Source organism: Equus przewalskii, chromosome 15 (assembly GCF_037783145.1).
Source record: "Equus przewalskii isolate Varuska chromosome 15, EquPr2, whole genome shotgun sequence".
Classification (NCBI taxonomy): domain Eukaryota; kingdom Metazoa; phylum Chordata; class Mammalia; order Perissodactyla; family Equidae; genus Equus; species Equus przewalskii.
In genome coordinates this window covers 54387329-54411197 of record NC_091845.1, presented here as the reverse complement: position 1 = coordinate 54411197, position 23869 = coordinate 54387329, and the positions used below count along the sequence as shown (strand labels likewise).

The 23869-nt window shown below is 41.8% G+C and overlaps 1 long non-coding RNA gene across 4 annotated transcripts in view; it reads right to left on the bottom strand.

Moving 5' to 3' along the window:
- LOC139075980 (uncharacterized) overlaps positions 1 to 23869 on the bottom strand; it is a 294470-nt gene that overhangs the window by 121313 nt on the left and 149288 nt on the right. The window contains exons 5-6 of one of the 4 annotated variants that reach the window (XR_011527098.1): positions 22764 to 22970; positions 21631 to 21808 (exon numbers count right to left, since the gene is read on the bottom strand). The exons of the other annotated variants lie outside the window; for them this stretch is intronic. This is a non-coding gene — a long non-coding RNA (uncharacterized lncRNA). Of the gene's footprint in view, positions 1 to 21630; positions 21809 to 22763; positions 22971 to 23869 lie in introns of those variants that run through there. 4 annotated transcript variants of the gene reach the window in all.

Genomic DNA, 23869 nt, shown 5'->3' with positions numbered 1-23869 from the left:
TATTACTGATATTGGCTGTCTCAAGTCAAATCTTCCATTGAAAGCATTCACATAGCTAACCTGTGGGATATTTGGGAGGAGACAGAGAGAAAGACACACAAGGAGAAAGAGCCATTGACTCTCATTTGGGTTGACACAAGGGCTGATACAGAACAAGAATATAAGCAGAGAAGGATTCAGCAAAAGCCGGAAATAGAAGTCAGAGATGACCAGGAGACATGCAAAGCCATAAGAAGTTATAAAAATCTTAGGGAGAGCATAAACTTCCTACACCATAAGAAAGAAGGACACGAATCCACTTTCTTTAGAGAGTAAGGGGAAGGGTGAACTCAAGCTGATTTGGGGTTCTATGTGACACGGCTCATCCTGGGCCTGACATGCTGGCATCTCAACTCCTTCCAACAACTTGACATTCCCTTGTATTGGAGCCATAGGTACAGAAACCCCACTAACGAATGTCGAAGTCTCAGAGAAGCGATCATGGCAGTCTGATACTCATAAGGTTTGCAAATAGACCTGTTGACTTTGAAGTTTTCCAGCTTTTGTATTAGCAAATAAGTCTTGGCAATGAATCTTGACGACCATTTCTAAAATTTGTAAGGAGGAAACATAGCTTCTACGTAATACACTTCTATTAAGACCCCCAATTTTCAGAATCGTATTTGGGATCCAAGAGTCAAAAGAATTGAGAGAAATGCAGGCTGAGGGGGCAGCCTTGCGGTGTCAGCACGAGGCTCAGACATTTACATTCACGGACCTTCCCACAGTGTCTTCCAGGATTCCACAGTGCTCTCGGTAAGGAGAAACACTCACGAGAACTCAATTCAATCAAGTGACTGCATCACACACCATTTAGGAGTGCACAGGTTTTTTCTTTATAGATGGCCTCTAAGAGGCATGATTGCAGTTTAACACATAAAGTGAAATCATTTACAAAGAACAAACATCCTCCAATACAAGTCTTTCCATCCCCATAGGAAAACCTTTTAAGCTTTTAAAGCTTAAAAAGAAAAAAAATTTCTTGAGAAGCTCCATTTAAGGATCATAAAAGCCCATTTGTCCCATTAAATATCCTTGGTTCTCTTGGCATGATTACTTTCTATAAATGTTTAAGACTTCTGATTTGTTCTCTTTTTCTATGAGATAAGAGGGAAATTACTTAAGGTCGGAGACCTTATGTATCCCGCTAACTCATGTTCTTTCTTCTAGTCTCAGCTCAGGGATCTTATCCTCCAAGAAGCTTCTGACCTCCAGGCCAGTGGAAGTCGCCCTATCTCTGCATTCTTTAGCAGTCGCTTCATGTCACTACCTCATAACTTATTTTATGTTGAGGTTGTCTATGTTTTATGTTTTATGTTGAGCTTGGGTCTCTCTCTTACAACACTGTATACGGATCACATTGTACCCCTAGGACCTAACTCTGCATAGCACAAGACAGCAAATCAATATTTGTTGAGCCGTTGAAATCAGCAGAAAATGAATGGAAGAGGATTCAGTATAGCCCAGAATCTGTATTACTATAAACACGGACATCTGTTGTTTTCTCCCTCTCCTGAGGAATAACTGAGGACATGTCTGTTCTCCCAACTTCATGGTGAGGCGATCTATCTGAAGAAGACTCTTCACTTGAAACATGGAGATAACTAAAAATTCTTAAAACCAGCCAAGGCTGTAATCTCCATGGAGTAAGAGAACTTGCCTTCCCTATTTGGCACTGCAACCCCAGGTCTGGCACAGGGTTTGCCCATAGCAGCCGTCAGTAGTGGACACTAAGACATGCCACCCAGACCCTCTTCAAGGAAGGACCCACTGCCCTTCTGCACAGTGCTGTCGGCGCACAGCCTTCAGCTATCAGCTCCTGCAGAGACTGCCTCACCCCAGGGCAGCCCTCATCCAGGGAATGAGTAAGGCAAGGGTGTAAAGACACAGCCATGTTAGCCAAATGCGGCCACAGGACGACTCCCACAGGCAACATCCGCCCTAGATTCAGTGTGGCTTTTCCTCCCACCCAATCCTGCTTCCTCCCCTTACCTTCCCAGGAATTGGTCCCTAATAAATACATTGCTCTTCAATGTCTGCTCCAGGAGTACCTAAGCTATGAAACTACCAATAAGAATTTTTTGAATGAATGAATGAGTAAAAAGAAGAGTGTATAAATAAATTAATGTACAAATGAATGAGTAAAAGATGCAACTAGACAAAATTTCAGCTGCACTAAATGACTCCCACTGTCCACTAAAGATAGAGTTGGAGTGATCAGGGCACCCCAAACAGTCCCATAGAGACATAGTGGAGCATAGCTCTCATTTCCTGCTAACTCCCACAACCCTTTCAGCCGCTGTGTTGGGTGGAAATTCATTGACCCCCTTCTCACAAATAGGGAAAGAGGCGCTCAGAGGTGAAGGAACTTGCTCGACATCACACAGCTAGTGAGTTGCAAAGTTAACATGCAAAGCTTTTGCTCCAAATAAAACGACTCTACGGTTCATATCCTCCTCCACAATCGATAGCAAATGTTTTTGCTGGTAACCCCTTCTCAATATGGTCAAACAGACTGGCTGAAAGCAAACATTTGGCCTGAACGTTTCCTTCTATCCAGCTGGCTGCTGCAACAAGAAACTATTACCCTTGTTCCAAAGGCACCTCTTCATCCCTGTGTGGGCAAATTGACACTACCTGGAAAATTCCAGTTTTCTTTTTGCCCTTAGTGACATATGCACTGCTGCTTTTCCATGTGATGAATAACAACAATAATAAAATTTAATAATAGTAATGATAATAACAATAATCATAAAAGTAAAAACTATCTTTACTAACTTAATAATCACAAGAAAATTTCTTGCAACATTTGACTAAAATGAGAATGGAATATTGTCTATTAATAATGCAATGATATTGCTTGTTCCAAAAGCAGTTTAAGGGGGACTTCTGTGTACTTGTGAAAAAACACAGTGAGGGACTTTCAGGACATGTAAGCCCTCTCCCTTCCCACTGAGGCAAAATTGAAAGATCATTAGTCCTTCCCGGAATTTTTGGAGGAATTTCCTCTCATCACAATGGGGAGAAGAGTCCCTGATCATTATCTATTTCTGTACCCAGGCTCTTTGCCTTGTAATTTCATAGTGCTCTCCCACTTGGATTCAGGGTTTACCAAGTGACTTGGTTTGGCCAATGGATGTCAGCAAATGCAGTGGAAGCAGAAACTCGAATAGTGCCTGTAACATCGTGCTTGTTCTCACTCTTGCTCCTCTGCCATTGCCATGAGACCATGTCCAGGCTAGCCTGCTAGAGGGCGAGAGACGGGGAACAAAGAAACCCCTGGTAAGGTGCCCCATGCAAGTCCAACCTAGACCAGAGCCCCAAGATAATCCTCTAATGTGTGTGCAATAAATGCTTGTTGTCAGATGTTACTAAGTTTCCCAGTAGTTTGCTCCACAGCAAAATTTAATATAATGGGTTTAGTAAAAGACTATTGGTAGCCTTCACTTGCTTTGATCTTTGAAACAAACTGGCAAAGATAAAGAGGAAAAAAGTGATCAGATCTCTCCTATGTATTTACATGCAGAGATACAGGGCGAGTGCTGATCAGAAAATGGTTTTCCTAATGACCACAGATTTTTGCCCCATTTTCTATTAGTATCTCTATATCACCACTGTCCAATAGAAATACAATGTGAACTAGATAAATAGCTTTAAATTTTCTAATAGCCGTACTTTTAAAAAGACAAAATGAAACAGGTGAAACTAAGTATAATAGAATATTTTAATATTTCCAAAATATTATTTCAACACGTAATCAATATTTCTAAATTATTGAGATATTTTCCATTCTTTTTTTGTACTATGTCTTTGAAAACTAGTGTATATTTTACACTTACAGCTCAGTTCAATTTGGACTAGACATAGTTCAAGTGCTCAATAGCCACAGGTAGCTAGTGGCTACCGTATTGGACAGCACAACTTGGTATCCATTGGAGATGGCAACTCCATTGGCCCAGAGTTGAAGTGGACAGGAAAGCGAGCATTGCATCCTAAGATTTTCAGCAGCCGTCATAAAGGAGAGAAACCAGAAGAACTGCGAATAATAGTTTTTCATATTCAGCTTCTACCGTAAGAATTATACATTGCTTCAGATTACTCAGAAATGCTTTTCTTTATCATATTCAGAAAAGAAAAAAATAAGAACAGATAATCCAGGAAAACTTTCTCAGGTAAGTGTCTGCAAGACAGTAGAAATTTGCTTAGCAGCTGTGCTTATCTATTCACTCTTCAACTTGAGGCAACTTGACACAGGAATTGTGTCATCATATAGGTGAAAGATAATGGCATGAGGAAAAGCCCATGTGCCCATTTGTTTGAAAATTCCAGGAATACACACACACACACACACACACACACACACACACCTATTAAGAAGTTCTGCATCACTGGAGAAGGAACATATTTCCCTGACAGTGCAAAGCAATAGTGGATATTTGAAAAAGAGTGATTATAGGTAATTCAATATAATTTAAGAAGTTGTAGAACCTATGAAACCAGTTGAAAAAAGATGTAAGAGGAAAAGAGGTTGAATTTTGTCCTTAGATAAAAATGGAGCTGATTAAAAAAGGAAACCATTCAAGATAATGAAAACTGCAGTGAAAGATGAAAAAGATGAAGAAGAAATTGATAAATAGGATGGAGATAAGAGACCCAACTTATAAATAATTGGTGAGACCAAGAGACAAACACAACAATTTAACCAGAAGCAAAACCGAAACCTTAACAATAAAAGACAATGAAGCAAATCTATAAAGTTTTGAAGCAAAGTGTATGACCCAATAATTCTCTACCAAATAGGTTGTCAACAGAAATATATTTTTGAACTGTAAACTGTACCCGTTATCTGTCGCCACAATAATGCTGCAAAATAAACAATAACAAACCTTAGTGCGGCACAACAATAAACATCTATTTTTGTTCCCAAGATTATGGGTCAGCTGGGGAGTTCTGCTGATCTGAGCTAGGCTAACTTACATGTCTGCGGCATTGGCTGGACAACTGGGTCCACTTGACTGACCTCCATGTGTCTCATCCTCCATCACACTAGCTTGGTCTCATGGTGGTAGCATGGGAGGGAGCAGACACATGTGTGCTTTGCAGCCTCTGTTTGCATCAAGTTTGCTACTGTCCCATTGGTCAAAGCAAGTCACATGACAAAGCCAGAGTCGGAATGGGAGGGGACTCCAAAGTTACTAGCAAAAGAGCAAAAGAAGAGGCCAGTTAGTGGAGCCATCATTGCAATCACTCTATCTGTCAACACCCTCCAGCCATTGACCACCAGCCATAAACCGTAAACGAGTTTGGTTTATTATTCATTTCAGGGAGGGTGAACACAGCCTGGAAAACCTTGAGGTGTATTCATAAGAGAGTATTAGAAAGGACTCATGATAGGATTTGGGCTTGTGGTAAGGGATTTGTGGTGCAGGGTTTTGCTCTGGCTTGATGCTCTCAGGAAGCAGAGGTAATGCTATGATTGGGCATCTTAATAAATCTTATCTCCAAGGAGAGAAGACTAGACAAAAACTAAAGCTATAATTGATAAAGAAGCAGCAATCACTTGTATTAGCCAAGATAGGGCGATGTTTGGTCATCTTTGTGGTTTGGACGATGGTCATGTTTCATCTCTATGCAGACACCATCGTGAAGCGATCTTGTCTTCATCTTGATCCATCATAGCCACAGAGCGGCCTGGTCTGATACCCATGTTCTAAGAAACCATTTGGGTCGGACAGGAGACCATAGACATTCTGCTGTGATGCTGGCCGGCTCTGGGAGGTCAGTGGCTCCTTCGCCTCTTCTCAGTATCACACACTCAACCAGTTACCGCAGAAACTACTTCATGCTTTCATCAGTCACGTCAGGAAGTGATTCGAGAGAAAGAACTTCATTAAAAAAAAAGCTTTGGTATAAAAGCACCAAGAGTAAACACCAAACCCTGTTAAAAACTGATCTGTGTCTAAATAAATGTTACAAATATATTTACAAAATAACAAAAGCAATCATCAAATGAGACATACAAGCCATGGAATAAGAACGTATTATTAATAAGAATTTCTGCATAAAATCTCAAATTAAATTAGCAAAAGCCAAGAAGTAAAAAGCAGAGGGTGAGAGAAAGTTGAAATAACCTTTCTCATTTTAGAGAACAGGAAGTCAAAACACAGCGGTTCATTTTTCTCCTTTGATGTTTGGAAAAATAGAGGTGCCAAATATTTTCAAAAAACAATGAAAACTACTCGTAGTACTGAAAAATAGAATATACACCTTCCAAATGGTTGGGGGAAATAAAAGCAAAAGAAAATTGCAAAAAATAGAAAATAACCAGAAAGCATTTTTTTTTAAGCATAAAACAAAATGGCTGAAACCATTTTGTTTTGTAAGACCAAACACATTAATTAGTGGCCCGCCCTTCCCTCCCTTCTCCCCCACCCCTCCTGCCTTGGCTGTGCCCTGATAGCTCTCAGTCTTCCACAATAACTGACCTCTCTCCCTCTAATCAGTCCTCTGAGGAATGAGGCTACGCCTGCCCTGCTCCAAGTGCCATCCGTGGGGCGGGGCCATTGGCACACAGTTGACTACAGGTTGGCCACCCGCTAAGAACAGAAATTGAGAGACACATTTGAAACTTTCAACACTTTGGCAGAGCTATTTCATGTCTGTTGAAACTACTAACTAAAAGTGGGCTGGGCCAGCCCTGGTGGTTTAGTGGTTAAGTACAGTGCGCTCTGCATCGGCAACTGGGTTCAGTTCCAGGGCCCAGACTTACACCACTGGTCGGTAGCCATGCTGTGGTGGTGGCCCACACACAAAATACAGGAAGATTGAACACGGATGTTACCTCAGGGTGAATCTTCCTCAAGCAAAGAGAGGAAGATTGGACATCGATGTTAGCTCAGGGTGAATCTTCCTCAGCAAAAAGAAAAAAGTTGTTGCTTGCATTTTGTACATTTCCTATTTCATGTTTCTAGTAATTTGTTTTTATTATATTTTCTAAAAGTATCAGTCTGTAATATATTAGAAAAGGGAGAAAAAGTTGGTACTCTAACAGTGATTCTTAACCCTTTTTGCTGCCTCCTCACCATTCCAATGGGCAGCATTGCCTATCAGCCTGCCTCTTATTATGCAGGGGTTCTCAAAGGGGTTGGGGGTGGATCATATCTATCAAAGGGAGAGAAGAGGGATGGAAATCTCTGACCTGAGAGGGACGGCAGGAGGGGCAAGGAATGTGCACTTGGGAATGAGAGCCCTGAAGATTCAGGTACACCTGGAGTACCCGCGTCCCTTCCCCGTCTCCTTGGAGACTCCCTGGCCAGAAGGATGATGTCAGTGCTCCTTAGCTCTGCCCACAGTGCACTGTGCCTTCTGCCCCCTCTCCCCTCGGGCCTCACCGCCAGGCCGTCCTCTACAGCACCCCTGAACTCTAGGCACTCACAGACTGCTCCCTGAACACACCCTGCGCCCACCTGCTTGCACCTCTACTCCATCTTCATAGACTGCTCTGCCTCCCCCTTCCATCCGCCTGACCACCCCTGCCTGCTCCTCTTTGAAGCCCCAACTCCAATGTCACACCATCCTCATTCCCTGTGTTCTCCCTGAGGTTCTTTTGAGGCCAAAATTTCTAAACATGCACCTTCACTTTGACCTTGAGACTTCAATTTTAGGGTTTTTTCCAAGAACAAAATGATGGATTTGTGCACAGATTTGTCTATAAAATTATTAAATTCAGAGTAATAATGAGAGATTGGCTGAATAACTAAGTTCTACCTGTATAATAGAATATATATATATTATATAGCTATTAAAAATGATGAACAATACTAAATGACATGGAATTACGTTTATAATATGCTGCTAAGTAAACAAATAGACTATAAAAATATATGTGCACACATAAGGGATGATCTTGTTATTAAAATATAGTGATAGATAAAAGCATAATATGAATCTAGGTACAGATAAAGGTGTAGACATAGGCAGACACACAGCTGGAAATGCATGCATAGATTCAAAATACACACAGGTGTACACACAGACTAAATGTTAAGAATTATTATTTCTGTGCTGTGAGATTACAGGAAGTTTTTATTTTTATTTTTCCCTATCTATATTCTTTTATCAGAAACATTAATTACTTTTTCAATAAGAAAAAACAGTTAAAGAAAGAATTAATTATTGCCCGTGTGCGTTGCCATGGAGCCTACACAGTCATCTGTGCGAGCATCCCCCATACCTTCGGTGGCTTAGTTGGACAGTTCCCCCTGGATCATCGTCCTGGGAGGCAGGACCACCCTGCTCTCAGTGTAAACACAGCGCTCCACGCTGAGCCATCAGCGAGGATGTGTTTACAGAGCTAAAATGAATGTGTTGAATTGCCAAAAGACAAATGCTGGACAAACAGGCATCCATGCCATTTCCTAGGAAACCGAAAATTAAATTGATCATAATGACCAGTTGTGGCTGGAGCCACGGAACTGAGACGTCAGGACTCACCTGTCTGGATGAAGTGTGAGCTGAACTTGGTCAAGGGAAAGGTGAGCAAACCCTGTTGGAAGCGTTCATTAGCTTGATGGACACTTGACTAAGCTGTTCTTCCCAGCCCCGTCGGGGCAAGCATAGGCTCGGATGATTTATCAGTCGGTATTGATTCTTTTCAGGCAATTCAGAGAGAGTTTTTCACGAAACTGTCTGGGAAATGGAGCAAGTCCCCAGGATGGGCATATTAGCAGCAATGATTTTTCACTTAGTTGCTGTGTGTTCATGTCTCTATGTAATAATAATACTCTGTGAAATGTGTACCCTGGCTTTCCCCTGAAGAGGACACAGTTCTTTCACACATATTCAGCCCAATTTTCCCATTTCTCAAGTTTCTCTCCAAGAATGTACGTCGAAAGACACATTAGTTCTGTAAAGCATCTAGACTTTTATTTGCTGACAGATGGCTATTGCTGAAGGAATTCAAAGCAGCTTAATACCATCTGACTGTCTTGGCTTCCAGAAGCGCACAGCCTCCCCGGGACTCTCATTCATCCTTATAAATCATCTGTGAAAGAGTTAACAGCAGGTGGAACATCTCATAATTGTAGAAGCTAAGCCATTGTGAGCCACAACGGCTTGCCTAGAGCTATAAACCTATTGTAGTGAGTTGAATGGTGGCCTCCAAAACGTACACTCACCAGAACCTCAGAATGTGTCCTCACGTGGAACAAGGGTCTTTGCAGATGTAATTAAGGTCAGAATTTCAAGATAAGATCGTCCTGGATTAGCATGGGCCCTAAATCCAACGACAAGTCCTTATAAGAGGAGAGAAAGGGAGATTGACACAGAAACACACGAGGAAGAAAGCCATACGAAGACAAGAGGCAGACATTGGAGTTCTGCTGCACAAACCAAGGAATGCCAGGAGCCACCAGAAGCTGGGACAGGCTGGGAAAGATTCTCCCCTGGAAGGAGCCGGGCTCTGCCAACGACTTGATTCTGCCCTCCAAAACAGAGAAAATACATCTCTGCTATTTTAAGCCATCAGTTTATGGTGATTTGTTGTAGCAGCCCTAGGAAATTAACAGATTCATAAAAAGCAGGATTCTAGAGGACACCAAACAGATCTGAATAAATCACAGGAGTTCTTGGTACTGTGTGTGTGTTCACAAGCAAGTATGTTTAGGCTTAATTTTTCAGCCCTGACATTTTTATACGTATGCCTCCAAATTTTTGGCATAAACAAGATAGGGCTGAAAAATGTGAACCAAAAACTGATGCCTGTTTTAAGCAGGGCTTGAATTTTGAAACATAAGGAGACAGGATGCGTTCTTTCTCTTCCATCCTACCTCACCCCTCACTCATCCTTGGAGAACACCTAATATTTAGCCATATCACCAATCTTGGAAGGTAGTATGTATAGGAGATAAGAACATGGCTGTGGAGTTGACCAGACTTGCCACTTCCTGAACTGTGACTTTGGCCAAGTTGCTTAACCTCTCTGAGCTTCAGTTTCTTTATCTGTAAATTTGGATAATGCAAGTAATAAGTTTAGCACAGGGCCAGGCAGACAGTGCTCAATGTTGAAAGTGCTCTGTCAGTGTTGAAATAGATACATAAAGAATTGATAGACCAAGAGGTAGATATAGAGATTGAAAGTATGAAGCAGTAGACAGAAATACAATACAATACAACACAACTCTGACCACCACTCTCCATTTCACACTCCATTCATTCTTTGAGGCTTGGAGATAAGTGATTAAATTGGGGGAGTGAAGGGGCTGGCCCCGTGGCCGAGCGGTTAGGTTCTCGCGCTCCGCTGCAGGCGGCCCAGTGTTTCGTTGGTTCGAATCCTGGGCGCGGACATGACACTGCTCATCCAAGCCACGCTGAGGCGGCATCCCACATCCCACAACTAGAAGGACCCACAACGAAGAATATACAACTATGTACCGGGGGGCTTTGGGGAGAAAAAGGGAAAAAAATAAAATCTTTAAAAAAAATAAATTGGGGGAGTGAAAGACGGAGGAGTTGGAGGAGTGGATAAAGTAGATAAAGAAAGCAGGAAGACCCATTACCAAGTGGAGAACCCCAAGGAAAGGCATCTAAGGGCTTTCAGCTTTGTTGAGGGAGGAGAGGCAGAGAGCCAGGACAAGGTATTGCACTTGGTACAGCTTATAGTGTCACTGGGGAGTGTCAGATGTGCCCCCCAAAGAACATTGGGGTGAGCAGATGCCAGATGTCACCAGTGGGAGAGAGAGAGTGCTACCACAAGGTCATCTTAGATCCTGCCCATGGGGCTACCTGGGGAGGCAAGGGGGCTCTGCAGAAAGAAGCTGGAGATGCTCCCCTGGATGTCCTGGGGCTGAAGGAGAGATCTCAAGGGACCACCTGGTATAGAGGTGCAGTGATCAGACACATGGGAGTGCCAGAAAACAGGTTCCCACAAAAAACGTTACCAAGCCCACAACAAGAGGTCACCATGAGTTAAAGCAAGCTGTAAGTATCTGTCACAGCACTAAGCCACCCAGCCAAGTGAGAACTAGCCCATTCCTCTGTGTCTTTTTCCCCTTCTCCCCAATGTGACTGGGGAGTGAAACTGCACTTCTTGGGGGCAGGGAGGGTGAACAGGCCGAGAGAAGCAAGCTGGGACCACCCACCCTTCTCCACCTGCAGGCTTCTATGCTAATACAGTCCAATTTAGGGGAGGAAAAAAGATATGCTGCCAAGCCAAGCTGGGATTTGTTTATTTCACATGGAGGGTCATTCTAACCTCTGGATGGAAAGTTTATACAGGATTTGAAATGACTCTGTGACTATTATCTAAAAGACAAAGTGGCAGCTTTACTACATTCCTAGTCGTAGTTGTTCGATATACTTTTACCTTTTCTTAAAAATACAAAATATTTCATAAAAACTCAGAAAATAATGTGAAAGCCCACAAATACCCACCATCCAGATTTAACAGGTGTTAATATTTGTCATAATTTGCTTCATCTCTCTCTCTTTCAAGCAGGTAGCTATTCCCAGTACAGCTAAGGAGGCCCCCGAATCCTTCCCTTGCCTGTCATCCCTAAGACAATAACCTCTACCCTGAATTCGGTAAATAGAATTCCCATGCATGTTTTTATAATTTAATTGTGCATGTGTCCTTTATAAGTTGCTATGAAATGAATGGATGGGAGGATGGCAAGAGTAAGGAGCGAACAGACTGGTTGGGAGACTAGTGTGGTCTCCAGTGAGGGTAATGGTCATGGCCATAGGCAGTGGGCAGGGTCACTCAGCAGGAGCATGGAGAGGGAAAGAGGAGCGAGCTGAGAGTGGGAAGAGCCGAAGGAGCCTCCAAAGGAGCCGGCCGCCCCACAGGAAGGATGCTAGGAAGGGTCATCACTGACGCCAGAAGAGAAGAGACTGCCACCGACTCCCGATTCCAAGTGCTTGCCTCGTACACCCATGGGATTTGTTGCCTTATAGTGGTTCTCAACTGGGGGCAATTTTACCGCCCTGGAGACAGTTTTGATTGGCACAACTTTGGAGTGCTACTGGCATCCATGGGGTAGAAGGCAGGGATGCAGCTGCACATCCTACAGTGCACAGGACAGCCTCCACAACAATGTATTCTTTGGTCCCAATTGTCACTAGCTGCAGTTGAGGAGCCCTACCTTATGCTAATGTTTACCAAAATAAGCCTTCGAGCTGGCAAACTTTTTGATTTTTGAAGTCTGTTGAGAATCGTTTTATCAATGTGTCGAGTGAGATATAAATTGTGAAAAGGAAAAAGAAAAGGCTCCCCAAGAGATTAAAGCCATGATTTTCACATAAATCACTATAATTCACTACACATAATTGGAAGGGTTGGCTGGCAACATTTGTATTTCCTCATTCCCGGTTACTGTACAAGGAGTTACTAGCGTGAGCTTTGGAGTCAGCCAGATCTGGGTTCAAGTCCCACCGCTGTCTTTTATCAGCCAGGGTTCAATCAAGGAAGTAGAACCACAATGGGTATTATGGGCATTAGGAGGAAGGAACTGAGATAGGACAAGGACCTTACACAATTGTGGGAAGAGCTGGAAAAGTAACATCCAAGAAGGGGATTTGGAGGATCAGAGAAAAGTCAGTAACCAGCCCTCATGAAGCACTGGCCTGGGGGCACCAGCTGGAGCCCGTGGGGAATCAGGAAGCTGGGCAGTCCCAGCTGCTGGCAAAGGGCCGCAGAGGAGTGCGGGTAGGAACGCCAGCGAAGGTTGTTCTCTCGCCTGTGGTCATGGTACTGGAGCTGCTGTTGGTCAGCTGGGCTGGAAAGGAAGAACTGGACATGGAGAAGGGAGTTGTGAGGAAAAGCTCACATGTGTTGGCAGCATCTCTGCATCCATTTCTCACTGTTTCTCACTATAACAACCTGCAGGGAGCAAAGCCTTCTGTTCTACTCCCACCTTGCAAATCCCAAGAAAATTTCTCTTTTGGTCAACTCTAGTCTAGGACCATGAAAAGAAGGGTGTTCTGAGAACATGATTTCACTTAGCCAAGTTGAGACCATACACAACCCCTGTAGGTGTGACCTTGGAGAAGTTACTTGACCTCTCTGAGTCTCGGTTTCCTCATCTGCGCAATGGCAATAATAGTACTGCCTACCTCACGTGGCGATTGTGGGGATTCATGCAGAGGGGGCAGGTAAGGAGAACAGTCCCTGGCACGTGGTAAGTGCTGGGCAGCCCTTCATTATTATCATTGTCATTGTTGAATTAAGATATATTCTGGAGCTGGCGTTCTGTCAGAGGGCTCACTTGCAGAGATGTATAGGCTGACTTTGACCTCAACAAAGAAACTCTAGTACAACTCAGCAAGCAGCTCCCTTCACAAACAGAGCTATTAAAAGGGAAAAAATGGAGGCCAAAATAAAGCTTATCTTGAATGTAGTATTTTGGAGGTGACAACAGAAATGACTACACTGGGAGGCCCACTCTTGCCACTGGCTAAGGACTGTATGACCTTGGAGAAAGGCATGGCTCCTGATGTTTCAATTCTCCCATCCAAGAAGGGGGAGAAAGGCACCCTGCTCCCATCTTTCCCCTGGGAGGGATGGGAGCAGACCCAAGCTAGGACTTTGTGAGACGTGAGAGCTCATTGAGAGAAAAACTCTCTCACAGTACTAGGTAATCTTCACCCTTACGATGGCACTTCACCTCCACAATGAGAAACGCTCCCTTTAAAGTGCTGCCTAGGGTCGATTATCACAGAGCTGGGATTTCAAGGTCATTTCTCCCTCCTGGTATCAGGCACTGATCAGCAAACAGGCTTATGAAGAGGGACTGCTTGCCTGCTACTGTTCATAATTTCCTATGCAGGAACAGCAGCCAGAAGTGACAGCCAAGCCTCCCAGGAGAATTGCTGAATTTGCCAAGGAGTAAAATGCACCTCATAGTTTACTTATTAAACCATTATGCTTACTACTGTCACCATATCCATTTACAGACCCACAGAGCAGTTGAATGTTAAGATCTTCTCCAGTATCCTACAGGCCGTAAACCCTTAAAGGCCCTCCTCTCTCCTTCCTTTCCCCTCCCCCAACAGCACAAGCCATGGACAACGTGTTCTGCCGTATCAAGAATCACAGAAACTCAACAGTGGAGCAGTCACTCTAACCCCTTCATTTTTCACATGTGGACACTGGGGTCCAGAGATGTGAAAACCTTGATCAATGTCACAGGGTAGGAGAAAGGCAAGAACAACGGTCAGCCCGAGGATGGCTCATGCAGTGCTCTTGCCTCTACCCCCGCAGAAAGTGACCCTTGTTACTGAGCTTTGTCTCCCATCCATTCCTCTTTAACGCTGACAACGTGAGTCAATGTGAGAAACTCAGAGCTTAACTAAAGACCAAGCCTTCACAATGTGCCTGGGTGCTCCCAGAGAAAGGCTGTATTTCAGTGATTTATTATTTAGTTACAGCTTCCTGTTGCCCAGCAAAATCCATCATAATTGCATTCTCTCCTCCCTCCCCTTTCCCTTTGAGTCAAGGTGACCGTACAGACCTTTCCACAACTCTTTCCTGGTGAAATATGCCCTTGGGCTGGAAGATTCCAATTATATCCTTTGGTGAAATGTTATCTATTGGAGAAACATTAAAATAAACTGGAAGAAATGAGGACCATCTGTGACCTCAAACTTTCTTTTTCCCAGATGCCCTCTTCTGTGAGAGTGGGAATTTTGGCATCTACCTGGGTCACTTCCCAGTGACCCAACCAGTCTCTGCTAGTGTCCCTTTTTTCTAACGTCTGTCATGCTTTCAGGTGGGCCTTGTGCTCCTCCTGAAACCTGCAGGCCTATCATCATACCTCAAAGCCAATAAAAAGAATCTGTCTTTTCTGCTTTATTCACAGCTTCTCTTCTGGATGCTTTTGGCTTCTTTTTCCCAATCTGTCTCTCAACCTAATGCCCAGTACTGCCTCTCAAAGATTTGCCTCGGACATCTTTTATTCAAGTAGCCAAGAAATCATGATCATTTGCCATGTTAGGCACTGGGCTAGTGGGTACACGAGGGCAAGCAAAACAGATATGGTCCCCGTCCTCCTGGGCTGCTTAACCTTGGTCAAGGGAGTTAACCTCTCTGTGGCTCAGTTTCCCCATCTATATAAAAGGGGTAGGTAACAATAGTACCAGCCTCACCCAGTCGCTGTGAAGATTAGATGAGTTAATGTGATCTTAAAAGGGGCCCTTATTGGGGCTGGCCCCGTGGCCGAGTGGTTAAGTTCACGCGCTCTGCTGCAGGCAGCCCAGTGTTTCGTTGGTTCGAATCCTGGGCGCGGACATGGCACTGCTCATCAAACCACGCTGAGGCAGCATCCCAAATGCCACAACTAGGTGGACCCACAACAAAGAATATACAACTATGTAATGGCAGGGGGCTTTGGGGAGAAAAAGGAAAAAAATAAAATCTTTAAAAAAAAAAAAAAAAAGGGGCCCTTATTAAAGGGGGCCCAGCACAGAGAGAGCATCCAATGCATGTTAGCTGTTATTGTTATCGTTATGATTGTTGTCTAGAACAACAGACATTTACTAAATAACCATAAAAGCAAATGAAAGATTCCAAGCAGCTCTAGCACCCTCCTGTGCTAGGAGGGTGTCTGATGGGGGAATGCAACCTGGCCAGGGAGATCAGAGAAGACTTTCTCGAGGAAGAGCCCCTGGCGCTAGATCTGAGGGAAGAGTACAAAGTGGGAGGCGCAGAAGGGAGAGGAAGGCGTCTAGACAGAAGAAATAGCCCATGCGAAGGTCTTGAGGCAGGAAAGCACATGATGGGTTCGAAGGACTCCAGGAAGGCACGTGAAGGGAACAGAGAATATGCTGCAAATCGAGACTAGGGAGTCAGGGAGGGTCAGAGCAGGCAGAGCCTTTGAGAGCATTTTAAGTTTTCTTTATCACAATAATACTGGAAATCACTCCAAGATTAAGGGGCAGAGGTGACGTGATCAGAGTCACATGTTGGAAAAAAATGCTGTCTTTTCCTAATTTTTTCCAGTATTGATCTTAGAAGCCCTCCTCAGCTACCCCTTCTATTTTCCCAAGGACATTATGTATGGCTGTGCAGGTTGGGCACTGCACTATTTCAGAGATGGGAGGGAGACGTCACTCACATACACCTAGAATTGTGCAGTGTCCACTGTGCACATCCACATGCTGGGGCCTTGCATTTGCTCCCTTGGATTGAATTTCCCCCTGAAGCTCCAGGTAACATCCTAACTCTCAAAACGCCCTGCTTTTGAAGATCCATGTGGCCTGCATGGTTGACAGTTTTGTCTTATCCCTACCAAAGACACATACGGCCTCTGCTGCAGTTTTTTGAATACATGGCACTCATCCACAATTCCGATGCATAAGATTTTGGAAGCCATGACTTTGCCTAGCATAATGATTGGCCCACATAATAAACACTCAAAACTCATCAATTAAACACATCTTTTGAATAACTAAATACATGACAATAATTTGTTAGAGAGCACCTTCCCTCTCTGGAGAGGCTATGAGTAATTCTAGTTGAACCCAGACCCCATCATATCTTATAGCCATGAGAGCCCTGGTAAGAAACGCTATACAACATGCAGTCCAAGATCTTTTTAGGAGCTACTTCCAGAGATGTAGGCAAGCTTACTGATGTTATGGCGCTCAGCGATCAGCAACAGTGGGAGGACACTACCACCCACCTCACTCTCAGGGTTTCAACACTCCACAAGAAACATTGACTTCAACCCAACTTTCTTGCTATCCTCCCCAATTCCTCTCCTCCCTACCAAGTGCTAGAATTTAGATCTCTTTTCATAAGGGAAAACCTCTCTGATGTCCTACCCTATATCCTTTCATACTCCAGTGTTAATTCTCAGATCCGAGTCCTCTGGGCTCAAACTACACTTAATTCAAGCTGTGCGTTCTTGGAGAATCAGAGTGAAAGTCCCTTTTATCTTAAGTGCCTAGTTCTCACAAATCAAAATCAACTTGGCTTTCAGGCTATTGTTACAGCCGTGGACTCTCAAGACCCTTAAAAGTCAAAGATAACAATGACATCTTTGTTCTAGGCTGTATCTACCCTCCTCCTAAAGTAAAGAATGCTATTGATTTGGATGGGGAGAGAGAGAGAGGAAGGATACTAGAAATATCTAGGCATTCTTAGAAGTGAAAATATATCCATTTAAAAAATATCGTCTTGCTACATTTATAAGGCTGAGAGGTGCTAGTCAATAGGGAAAGACAAGGAGCTATGCGACTCTACACTGACCTCCCCTTCCAGTGAGCACATTTGGCTTCGTAAGAAGTATGATACAAGTAATTATGTTTAAGCTTTCTTACTAAAAATCCCTCTTTAGCCATCCTTCTTTTAAGAGAGATGGTCAGCCGTCACCTTGGCTGAATTAGAATGTTCTTGGAACTTTTCAGCAAAAAGTTTTACAAGAAGTCTCTTGAATTACTTTTAGAGTTGGCTGACTCCTCCAAGATGTTTAGATTTCACTTATTTATTTTGTGGATAGTAACTTTTTCCTGGTGTGCTGGGAGTGTGTGATGCAGATGGCCTCAAAGTAAGCCAGAGAAATTATGGGCAAGGAAAATAACTTACACGATTATTCTTAACCCTGCCACATGGGTAATGATAGACACCTTCTGGACTCCAGTCTATTATGAAAGGAAATGAGTCCTATTCACTAGATGTAGGGAACAAGGAAGAGAGAACTGAACTCACTCACTCCTATCCATCTGCAATTTCCACCCCCGGCCAAGGGGAAGAGAGTCTCAGTTTGGATTGGAGGTAGTGGGCCTTGGAGAGAAACTGAATGAAGCTTCTTGGACCAAAGCCTCAGCAGGCTATGGTCTCAGTGGGCCACAGTGTTAGCCCACTGAGATTATCCCAGCAATTCATAGTTCACAAAAGCTCCACACTTGTCCATCTCCCCCAAGGTTGTTATATTAGACAGTGAGACTTATTTCTCACTCATTAATTAGCTCTTAAGACTCACTCCTTAGAAGTAGATGCCTAATTACTATTGGCTCAACTACGTTATCTTACTGAGGGAGACAAAGTTTAACAATTCCAGGAATTAACACCTTAATAGACTCTCTCCTTAATCTCTGCAGGGCTTTTGTGTGTGGAAAGCAACATGTACTAGTGTTTGTATTTTGTCCAATGCTCAATTCATTAGATTTATATATCTAATAAAGGACACTTTGAAAGCCTTTTTTCTTAAGCATCTAGTAATTGACTACAAGTTTGATTAATTGAATTCCCTTATACAGTTTAAACTGCAATTACGAATTTAGTATGGCTAATTCTTCTGAAAGCTTTCAATGCCTTAAAGAACACACAAAACAAACAAAAGCACAATGATTTCAAAATTGTTTAAAACTCTTTCACCAAAAAAAAGGCCTTTAAAAATGCTAAAATCATGGATTTAATCTTTTTTTTTTTTTTTTTGACTACTTCTCCTTTTCAGCGGTTTCAACTTCTATGGCTTCCTAGGGTTTCAATAATCCTATCAGACACCATTTAAGATAACCAATGTCTAGCTTTCAATCTAAAATTACCAAACATGCTAAAACATGAGAACTAACCAAAGGGCAAAAGAAAATATATACAAAAAAAAAGACTATAAGAGATCCAAGTGTTGGAGTTATAAGACACAACTTTAAAATAATTGTGATTAATGTATTCAAAACATTAAACATGATGGAGAAGAACTGACATACTCAGTAACAAATTAAGGGCTCAATAGATGAGTATGAACCATTAGTTTTATTAGTATTTTATTAAAATTAGTAGGGTCAGCTATAAGTTTCTTTATCTGACAAATGAGTGAGTTTGTAGTTAGCTCTCAATTTCAAGCTGTTGGCCAATTTATAATTTTGTAATACATTATTGGGCTTTCTTTTTAAATATTTAATGTTTATGTCTATGACTATGCTAATCAACTACTGGGCTCTTTCTCTTCTTGGTTAACATATGACACCACGAATACCAATCAATCTTTCCTGTTTGGGGTACCAACTTTTTCCATTCCTTTTTGACTTACTAAGTTTATTCATTTTTTTCTTGTTTACACAGATAAAACAGAATATATTTCTATACTCAGATAATCTTATTCAACTGAGTATAGAAAACATCCATATGCATTCATGCTTTCTTACTCATTAAAATCAATAAAAATTAAACACAAATGTATGTTGATCCTTCTTTTGTATTACGCTTTCCTTTTTGTACATTTTAGAATAACTTTCTCTTTTAACCATCACCATAAGTCATGGCTTTCTACAAACCCAACTGGTTTCAATTGGCTATTATTATTATCATGATCAATAATAACAATATGTTATGCCCATTTAAATCACCTCTTTTTTATTAATTTCTCTGGTATTCTCAGAAACATTCTTGTTTCTTGGTAACCACAGTATGTTCCAGAAGTATCCTTACTTTCTCTTACTCTCAGACAGTGGTTTTCAACCATGGGAACGTTTGCCTCCCTAAGGGATATTTGGCAATGTCTGGAGACATGTTAGGTTGTCACAATTGAGCAGGAGCACATAGCTGGGGGTGGGGGTGGGAGGTGCAGGAGGAGGGTGGCAGTGGCACTACTGACTACTGGTAGAAGTCAGGATACTGTTCTCCTTTCCTCATCCTTCAAGGAAGGATAATTACAAAGAGAACTTTCAGAACTCTCAGAAAACTCTTGCTACGATAGTCTTTCCACAGAAAAATACTACCAATAGCGAGATCTTCTAGGTTGGCAGAGAGCTTCTTGGTTAGTAAAGTAGCCAGTTTAAAATATAACAGTAGCTATGATCTTTACAGTAAATAATGGGACGTAGGAGCTGAACAATTAGGGGCTGACCTAGAAGAACACCAAAAATACCCTCTCTCAGACTAGATTTGTGAAATCAACTTTGGATATTTCTTCAAGAAAAATGTTGTATATTAACAAACTCTTGCCATTCAGATCCTGATAAAAGAAAGATGGCATTTCCCTGCCTTCTGAAATGCACACCCTAACTGGAGATCAAGAGGAGATTGAAAGTCTTAATCTGTGATGCACTCATCTTTTAAAACAACCAGTAAACTCAATTTCCACCCTAAATAAGTTGCCTGTCTTTCTCAATGTGCACAAACACATACAGTCACAGGTGTACACATTTTTCCCCATGTCTCTCTGTCACACACACGTGCACACACTCCACTTACTTTCCCAGTCTTTAAAGTTTTTGAGTCAAACATTTTATAGAACATGCATGTATTTTAGTCTTCTCGAGGTAAAGAACAAAGTCAGATTCTAATTCACTATTGAAAACATTTAAAGCCAATTAACCAAGTCACTGTTACAGTCTGGAGCTCTCCCCTAAAAGGATGAGTGGGACAGAATAAGCCCCCAGTGGGCATCAGTATTGTTCCCATGGGTGGTAGGTTACAAGTTGACGTATGAAGACTATATTCCTTTTCTTCCCTCAGATTTTCGTTTTTTCATCAGAAAACTGAAACAAATCTTTATCAGCTGCATCTTCAGCATATGAGATAGAGGAAATAATGACTGCAGATGAAAATTATCAGGCAACCTGCAGTAGATAAACATGATGTTCCATATTCACCTACACCTCCAGGACCAAGATGACTTTTAAATTATAGCCCCAGAATGATAAAAAATATTAAGGGCAGAAAATAAATCTAAGCTACTCTTTGTCAGTCATATCATGCCAGTACGTACTCAGTAATGGCTGTTTACACAGGAAACAAACCTCAATTCAATTTGTTTGTTAGGTATTAGATAATTAGGATGAGAGGAGCAGACTCATTTTAGAAGGTCATCAACTCCAACTAGAAAGGAGAGTGAATAAAGTAATTATAGAGTAATAAATTTATGAAGTAATTTATAGTATAATTATGTGTCATGGAAGATGATGTCAAACCATTTGATAGATAGATAGTCTCATGGTATCCTTATAACAACCATATAAGGTAAGTTTTAGTGTCCACACTTTAAAGATGGAAAACCAAAACTAAAGAGAGTTGGAATGACTTCACCCAGAGCTTGAATTCAAACCTACATCACTGTGACTCTAAAGCCATGATCCTTTACTGTCCTTTACTCAGGGAGCCCACAGTAGAATTCTCAATACGAGAAATTAGCATAAGGAGAAGTATATATTCTGGAAAAGACGTGTGTACCCCAAAATGGATTTAAACACGTGAAATAGGCATAGGAGCCTATGCTAAAAAGAGAATGCTTCCAAATAGAAACAAGGTTGGCAAACGCCACCTCACTTCATTTACATAATTGAATCTTGGATATTAGTTTTAATCAAATGAATAGAAAGAGTAAAATAATAGATTTCATATAAAATTAATGATAAGCTTTAAGTTGTAGAGATAATATAATTGGATATAAATTGGACTAGTTCATAATTTTAATTGAATAGGTTTCATAAAACCAAGTACGATGGTGACATTTGTGAGAAAAGACACTTTCAGTTTTAGATTTTAGTAATAGCGTGTATCTATGCCAACATTTTCCACATTGTACTCCATGGGCCATAACTCTTAAAACAAAAAATGGACTCCAGGATTCAAACCATTTGGAGAAACACTGATTTAACAACACAGGGGTTTTCTTTATTGCATATATGCAAATTCAATCTCCAAAAAGGATACAGGTATGCTGGGATGCCCAAACTTCCTTGTCCATGGGATGCTAGTTTCATAGGTCCGGAGGAGGACATGTTTTCCATAGGAAAGAATTTGAGAAATGCTTGCCCACATAGCTGTTGACTAAGAAAAAAGTTTGACAGGAGTTAAGAATATACAAGTTGAGAAGAACATTGCATTGCTAACTACCTTCATAAGTTGTCATGTCTTACTTTATTCTTTCACCTTTGGGCCTGAGAAAAACTGGATAGTCTTCAAGAGCCATTAACATGAGATTCTCATTTTCCTCAGTCTCCGTAACTCAGCTACTTTAACCTTCATTAGGATTAAAGCATCCAAACTCAGGACAATTGACCTCATAATTATGTATGGCTTAATGTTTCCTTTTCCCCTCAAATTAAAAGCAGGAGCCCGTTTCTTCTACCTGATTTCGTTTTAACAATTTCCTATTGACCTTTGGGGAGCTGTGAGGAAATCACGGGGAAAGGACCTTAAAGCTCAGTTGGCGTAGGTGTAGATTTAAATCTTTTCATCTTGATGGATTTGGGGGATGTTCTGTGCATTTGATTTTAGTTCATAGACTGCCCCAAAATGTCCAATAAATGATTTGGGGTAACTTTTAAAGTGGGCAGATAGAAAAGTTCTGAGGACGTGCATGATGACATATGGAAAGACGGAATTTTACCTTCAGACTTCCCTCATCATAACCTTGAAGGGACTCTGTCCTCTGTTAAGGGTTTTGCCAAGTCTCAGAGGGCAGTTGGGACTTGTTTTCTGTGTTACACAGGCAAGATAACGAGTCAAATTTCAGAGTGGAAGTGCCGTAAAATTGGGAAGGGGGCTATAGAACAGCAGAGAAATGCCACTTCCTGGAAATTCTGCAGGTCATCTAGCATGTTGATTCTGATTGTGGAATGGAAAACAACTGATGAGAGAACTGACACTGACTGAGGACCTACTGTGTACTAGGCACGCTATCCCAACTGTTTTTGCAAAATTGCAATTTTAATCTGCATCACAAGCCTGCAATGGAAATGTCATTGACCTCATTTTAGATCCAGGAAGGCAAAGTAATTACCTGAGTCACAAAGCTGCAAGTGGCGGAGCCAGGAGTCTGTCCCTAATTTGTTTGATTCCGAAGTCCATGTTCTTCTGATATGCTGGTTGGTCTTAACCCTAGTTCCACTTTATTATTTATGACATTAGGAAGAGTTCATTGAGCAGCTCCGCCCTTACTGGAGGCCGTAAGAAGGGACATGACTTGAAAAATAGAACTACTCATTTTCTAAAAGAACGGAACATTCAAAAGTCATTAACTTCACCTCAGCCTTGGTACCCACCAAAAGCAGCACCTAAGGCCTAAATATTTAACAAAATTATTCAGTGGACATGTCATGTCTCTAGAAGTTGTGGATTCAGTAATGAAATTAAATAGCACCCCCCCCCAAGAGGTCACAGTATAATGGGAAGACACAGGCAAGCCTCCTTGTCCCCCAAAACACCAATAGAGCCTAATTTGTAGTAATTTAGAGCCAAATAGAGTTTGATTTTTTCCTTTTTGCTTGACATATTTGATTGACATAGTAATAAGCACAAATGTGAAGTGTAAAGCTTGATAAACTTTTACATCTGTTTACACTTGTGTAACGACCACTTAAATTGAGATATAGATCATTTCCAGCCCTCCGGAAGGTTCCCTCATGCCCCTCCCAATCAACACCATTCCCAAAAGTAACCTCTGGTCTTATTTCTATCGCTAGAGATTATTTTGCTTATTCTTAAACTTCATGTAATGGAATCACACAATAAGTGCTTTTCTGAATCTGGCTTCATTTACTCAACATTATATTGGTGACAGTCATCCATATTGTTGCATACAGCAGTGGTTTGACCTTTCTCATTTCTGCGTAGTGTGTCAAGGTACCACAATTCATTTATCCAAGATACTGCCCATGAACATTTGAGTCATTTCCCATTTGGGGCTGTTACGTACGAATAAAGATGGTATGAATCTGACACACGTCTTTTACTGGAATTGCTGAGCCATAGAATGGGAATATATTGAGCTTTCACATGCCTCCAAGCAATATTCCAAGAATATTTGTACGAAGTCATTTTACCAGTGCGCACTCCTACCAGCAACGTCTGAGAGAGTTCCAATCGCTCCACATCCTCATGGACATT